Source organism: Passer montanus, unplaced genomic scaffold (genome assembly GCF_014805655.1).
Source record: "Passer montanus isolate IOZ18808 unplaced genomic scaffold, ASM1480565v1 scaffold10, whole genome shotgun sequence".
Classification (NCBI taxonomy): Eukaryota; Metazoa; Chordata; class Aves; order Passeriformes; family Passeridae; genus Passer; species Passer montanus.
This window is the reverse complement of record NW_024356505.1, coordinates 2,049,344-2,055,343: the sequence shown is the minus strand read 5'-3', so window position 1 is coordinate 2,055,343 and position 6,000 is coordinate 2,049,344.

Sequence of the window (6,000 nt, the reverse complement as noted above, 5' to 3'; positions counted from 1 at the left end):
TCTCCTGCTTTCCAGAAGAGAAAACTTCAAATGCTTAAGTTCAGCCTGTAAAAGTTGTTCATGGGTTGGCACAGAGTGTGAGCTGAGACAAATGTTTTCCCAGGCTATCTGTCACTTCAAAAGCCATCAGTCCAAAAAAAACCCCAGAAGCTGATTTTACATTAAGGCATCCATTATCAGGTCCTATAAATACATTGTAGTAGAGACTTCTATAGGTTGTTAAGAGGTAGGTTTGTATTTATGGCACCCATTGAATAAAACCAGGGAAAATTAATTTCCTGTTTTGAAATAAATCTCAATTTTATCATAGGGAAAACTACATTACAAAGCTGACTGCAATTTAATGTACACAGCTTTCCTATTTAGCCATTAAGCAGATTATTCTCTGCTGGATGGATGTGTCTTTCCTTTTAATGTTAATGATAGTCCCACATATGCCATGACAGAATAAATGTCCAACTATGTGAACTATTTAATCCCTAAAGGGAAATGGAGTAAATCCTTCAAGCAATGTAGGATTCTGCCAGCAAAGTGATGGGAGCCTGTGAAGGATAGAGAGAGGTTCTAGCAGAGCTGAAATGTAGGGATGTTGTTTTGCCAGCTTTGGCAGCAAAGACAACTGAATATGTTCCCATCCATCCTGTTGCCTTCCCTGTCCCCCTGTGCTGTCATCCCTTGTTCCCTGAGTTGAAGCAACTATAAAAATGAGCTGCTAACAGGCCTGAGGTTTAAATCACCCTTCAGAAGAAACCAGAAACCAGGTTGCCCTTGTTGGTCTTTAACCCAGCTCATTTCACAGTTCTGCAGACAGCTGTACCAGAGGCACTGGGAGCAGCAAACAGTGGCCAGAGTCCAGGAACAAGCAATTAGGGAAGGGCTGGGGAGAAAACTTCCTACGCTGGCGTAGGAGGGAGCTGGCAAGCCGAAGGATGTGGAGTTATGCCAGGGTGCCTGCCTTGGCACACAGAGCATAGCTGTGCCACCTCTGCACAGGAACATTGGCTCACGGAGCTGTGGCTCACCCAGCTGATGACTCCAGCAGGGTTTGGTCAGCACGAGGCTCCTCGCCTGAGCCTTTGCCCAGGCTCTGAAGTGGACTGTCCAGTTCTTCTGGATCACAGCCAGGTTATTCAAGGTCCATCCCTGTTGTCTGCCCTCTGAGGCACCTCTAGAAGTCAGGGACACATGCCAGGGCAGCATAACAGGGGGCTCCATGACCCAGAAAATGCTGAAGAGGAATAGAAAACGCAACACCAAAACATCCTTTGGAGCTCTCTGTGCAGCCATAAAGCAATTGTTTAGATGGACAAAAAGATCAGGAGCTGGATGAAAACCGGCTCTAAGATTCACTGATTAAGCTGAAGAGGAAACTGGGATGTCACTCTTTCAGTAAATCACAGAGCTACGTCAGTAAAATCAGCTTTAATTGTGTATTTTCAGACAGATTTTACAACTTAACAAATTTATCAATAAACAAACCCAGGGTCATCCTTAATATCTTGAGTGCTAACTTGCCAGGAGGTCAGAGCCACTGCAGAGGAACTAAATTGGTCCTGCCCAGTCTATTCCCATAGACTGAAAATCCAGTGGGTGTCCCCAGTAACAGCCTACCTGCAGACTGGGGATATTTTAATTCCCTGCACTTTGTCACAAAACATGTATCTCTTGAAGAAATAAAGAAGATTCTTGCCTTTGGAGTTGAGATACTTAGATGTCTTTTCCAACTTTAGTGATTCTATAATTCTATGATTTCATGATTTCTGAGGTAACCCACATGGTGTTAATGCAAGATTCGCAGAGGAACTAAATTGGTCCTGCCCAGTCTATTCCCATAGACTGAAAATCCAGTGGGTGTCCCCAGTAACAGCCTACCTGCAGACTGGGGATATTTTAATTCCCTGCACTTTGTCACAAAACATGTATCTCTTGAAGAAATAAAGAAGATTCTTGCCTTTGGAGTTAAGATACTTAGAGGTCTTTTCCAAGTTTAGTGATTCTATAATTCTATGATTCCATGATTTCTGAGGTAACCCACATGGTGTTAATGCAAGATTCTATCACATGGAGTTGAAGGAAAGCAGTCAGTCACAGCAGAGGAGGGGAATGAAATCAGACTTTTGTCATCAAACAGAGAACAGGTCATCAGATCAAGTTGTTTCCTCCCCACATAGGGTTTTCTTCCATGGATGAGTCAGTCCAGACTCACATGGAGTCTCTCATATGGTACCAACAGGATATGAAAGAGAAAATAGCCAGGAGGGTCCACGCTGCAGATCTGGCAGGTCAGCCTCTGCAAGCCCTGTTTGCCACCCCACCTCCTCTTGCCCTCCAAGACTGATGGGGGCTTTGCAAAGTCCTGATGTGTTGTTGTGCTCAAGACAGCTCCACATGCAAGGCTGCTGCTCACTGGTTGCTGACAATGGCTCCTGCCCATGCATTTGACCTGCTCTTCTGGCTGGCTGTGGTTTGGTGAGCCACATCCCTGCTCCCACATTCCCTGCTCTGCACACCATTTGCTGTAGTAGTATGAGCTACAGCAGACAGGAGCAGGGAAGAGGACAGAGCACCTTTCAAAGGATACTTGAAAGAAATGCCCACCTTAGCTGGGAGGGGCTGTGCTGTTCATCAGAAAGGCTGTGAACTGTAACCTGTTTTGGGGTGACAATGGAGGTGTCAGTAGAGATGTAACTCTGAACAAGGTTATCCATTCAGAAGCACATGCCCACCATCTCCATTGCCAGGACAGCTAATATGAACATTGGTTATTTCATCAGTCTTCTCCTTCTTCTTGGAAGCTCTACTCCTCTGCCATCACAGCTAATGAATCATTTTTATGAGATATTTGGAATGAAGATTGAGACTATTTAAGTACCACTGCCGGAAAAGAGTGCATGCATTCTGAGAAATGACAGGTAGGTGACAGGCACTGACTGGAAGGTTCACCATGCCAAGCAGTAGCTGCAAAGGCAAAGGAGAGCAGGGGCTCAGGGACGTGCAAGACCTCATGAGCTGCCCATCAGACGTGCTGGCTTCAGTGGCAGCAGTCAGAAGCATGCTATTCACTTCTGTGTAATTTGCTTGCATGTCTAAATGTCTGATACGCAACAAGTGTCAGGCCACTGCAGATGACTGAATGGCTAAACTTGGTCACTTTGCTTTGATTGTAGTAATTCTCAGCATCATCATCCCATTAAGCAACCTGTAGGCTTGGGCAGGTCCCTTTTCCATGGGTAAGGCTTGCCATACAGTGTACAAACAGCTCTGCTGCAGGGCCAGTGGGAGGGAGGAGACTTTATTAGGAAGGAAAACTTCACTTTTATTGTTCAGAAAGGACAGTTGGTGGTGAAATGTGTGATAACACGTAGAATTTCATGCAAATGGACATGGTGACAAGCTGTGCCAAGGGTGCAGAGGACTAGCCTCAGAACTGCAGCAGTGCCTCCTCCACAGAGCAGTAAATAGCCCTCTCTGTTCAGTGTGGTGGCTGGCTGGGTGTGGAGCACTGTGGCAGCAGGACAGCACATAGTCATAAGGATCTGGGGTCCTGCCAATGCTTTTTGCAAAGGCTGAAGAAGCTGAGTGACAGGGGAAGGGACCAGAGGCTGGCTGCAGCTCCTGGAGCAAATCAGGTGCAGAGCACTTCACTGGGGAGTGGTGAGGAGGAAGAAGAGGGGCAGTGGCTGCTCATTGCTTGGGTTCCACACTGACAACTTTTCTTCTCTCCAGAAACACTGCAGTTTTGAGATGTTATTGCCACCACTTCTTACATGTTTCTGAAGACTGTTTAGTGGTGGGTCTAGCAGTGTTAGGTAAAAGGCTGGACTCAATGATTAATTAGAGGCCTTTTTGAACCTTAATGATTCTAACCCAGGATGGCAAGTCTATCCCCAGTTTCCCTCTTGAACTCTTTTATGTGCTGAAGGACGAAAGCATGTTCCTGGGGCCTTTGCTGATCTGCTGCTGCAAAGCAATCTATCTTTTAGCAGGGATGCTGCATGGGGCCAGTTACCTACTCAATTACTCATCTCTGCCTGGGAGGGTTTAGGGAGTGCTGATGAACCCTGGTTAGTGATCACGTTACCAGTTCTGCAGGTAGTGCCCTCCCTTTTTTTGGATGACAGAACAAAAAAACTGTACATTGACGAAATCTAAAGGAATTTAGCAAGAGCCTTCCTCTGGTGATTCCCAGAAAGGTGCCTCCTGCTATCCTGCAGAACTGGAAAAACACATACTCATGCACTGGTCCTGATGCACAGTTGGAGAGGTCTCAGCAAACATTTCATTGTCCCACTTTATGTCTGCAGCTCATGGATTACTGCATCCATAAAACTGTCATGCCCTCAGGCTCAGATATTTTGTGATGGCAAGAAAGGGTCCACGGTCTGTGCTTTGTAATTTAGGTTTTGCATAAATAATTTTATTGCAGCCTGCTACACTGACTCAAAACACAGCTGAATTCATCAAGGTCAAGGCATTTACTTTCCATAGCCAGAGGTACATGGAGGAAGAGATATGTGACCAGCACCTGGTTGACCACCCTAGGCATGGCAGCCAAGAGGGTCATTGGCAGCTGGCTGACACATCAGCAGCCTTTGTCAGGAGATTATGTGAGCTGGGCACAAACTCACATGCTCAGCTCCCAGAGCTGCCACTCCCCATCGCTGCTACATGACTCACAGGCAGCTCAAAACCTTCCCTGATAAGGGATTTGCAGAAACAAAAAGCAATACAGTAAACAGGGAGTAATAGGATAATAAAAAAAGAAAAACCTTCAAGAAGAGCCAAAATAAAAATTTCCAAACATTTATTAATCAAACCAGACAGTGTGAAGGCGTAAAATCTGGCACTGATGTTCTGTGTGAATCGCTGCATTTCTAGCACTATGTGTCCTCCTGAACCAAGACTGCAAGTCTCTGCTCTTCACTAGAGCTGAGCATATGATCCTTAAGGATGCAGAGGAAAATGGAGAGCTGTGCTTGGAGGGTTTCCACCTAAACAATGAGGAAAAGGGCAGCCATAGACCTGAGTATGCTGACCAGGAGAAAAGCTGGGGAAAAAGAAGCCTTTTTGCCAACTGCACTCCCAGTTATTTAGCCTGCAGATGTAGCTGGGGAGAGGGTGAGCAGTGTGTAGGGCGAATGCAAGCTCATGTCCACTCAAGGTAATTCATTTTCTCATTACTGAGAAGTATGATGCACATGTTGGCAATGTGTGTCCTGCAGGCACTGGTTTCAGGTGTCCCCTGACAGGGCTGCTGGCTGCAAAGCAAAGACATGGAATGCATGGACAATGTCCATGCTGACCGGACATGGAATGACTCTGTGACCTGCTTATCAGCCTCAAGTCATTTCAATGTGGCAGAGATTGGCTCCCTTACACTACTGTTCCAACCCCAGAAGCTGAAAAAGCCCAGGAAAAACTCAGCTCCACCTCCAGTCTGGGCTGGGGTGGCAGGTAAAAAGAGTGCCTGCATGAAGTAGGCTGGGATTGCGAGGATCTGTGCAAGCAGAGGCAACATCTGGTCAGCAGCTGCAGCGTGGCTGAGGCCAGCGTGGCACGGTGCACACAGGTGAACGCTGAGAGCAAAGCAGAGTGACCAGCAGCCACACCACTGCAGCACTGGGGTGCACATACACACACAGGCATGGCTGGGGCAGAGCTTGCTCTGCTGGGACATTGCTTCTGATGCTGTACAGTCCAGCTGTGATCCCAGAAGGAATGGGTGCCATCGGAGCCAAGAGGTGTAGGCACCAGCCGCCACTGGCCCATGCAGCTTTGACAATGCTGGCACCCATCTTCCAACTGCTTCTTCCACTTGCTTCAGGTTCTCAGCCTGTCTGTCTGCAAAGGAAAAGCCTGTCTCCAAAGCAGGACTTCCTGCCCCATGAGCTGATTATTTTCTTCCCCAGCCTGATCCCTTCTCCAGCAACAGCCGAAATTGCCAGAGAGAACAAGCAGGGCAGCAGCAGCAAACTTACTTTATCCTTCCTGCAAAGCTAC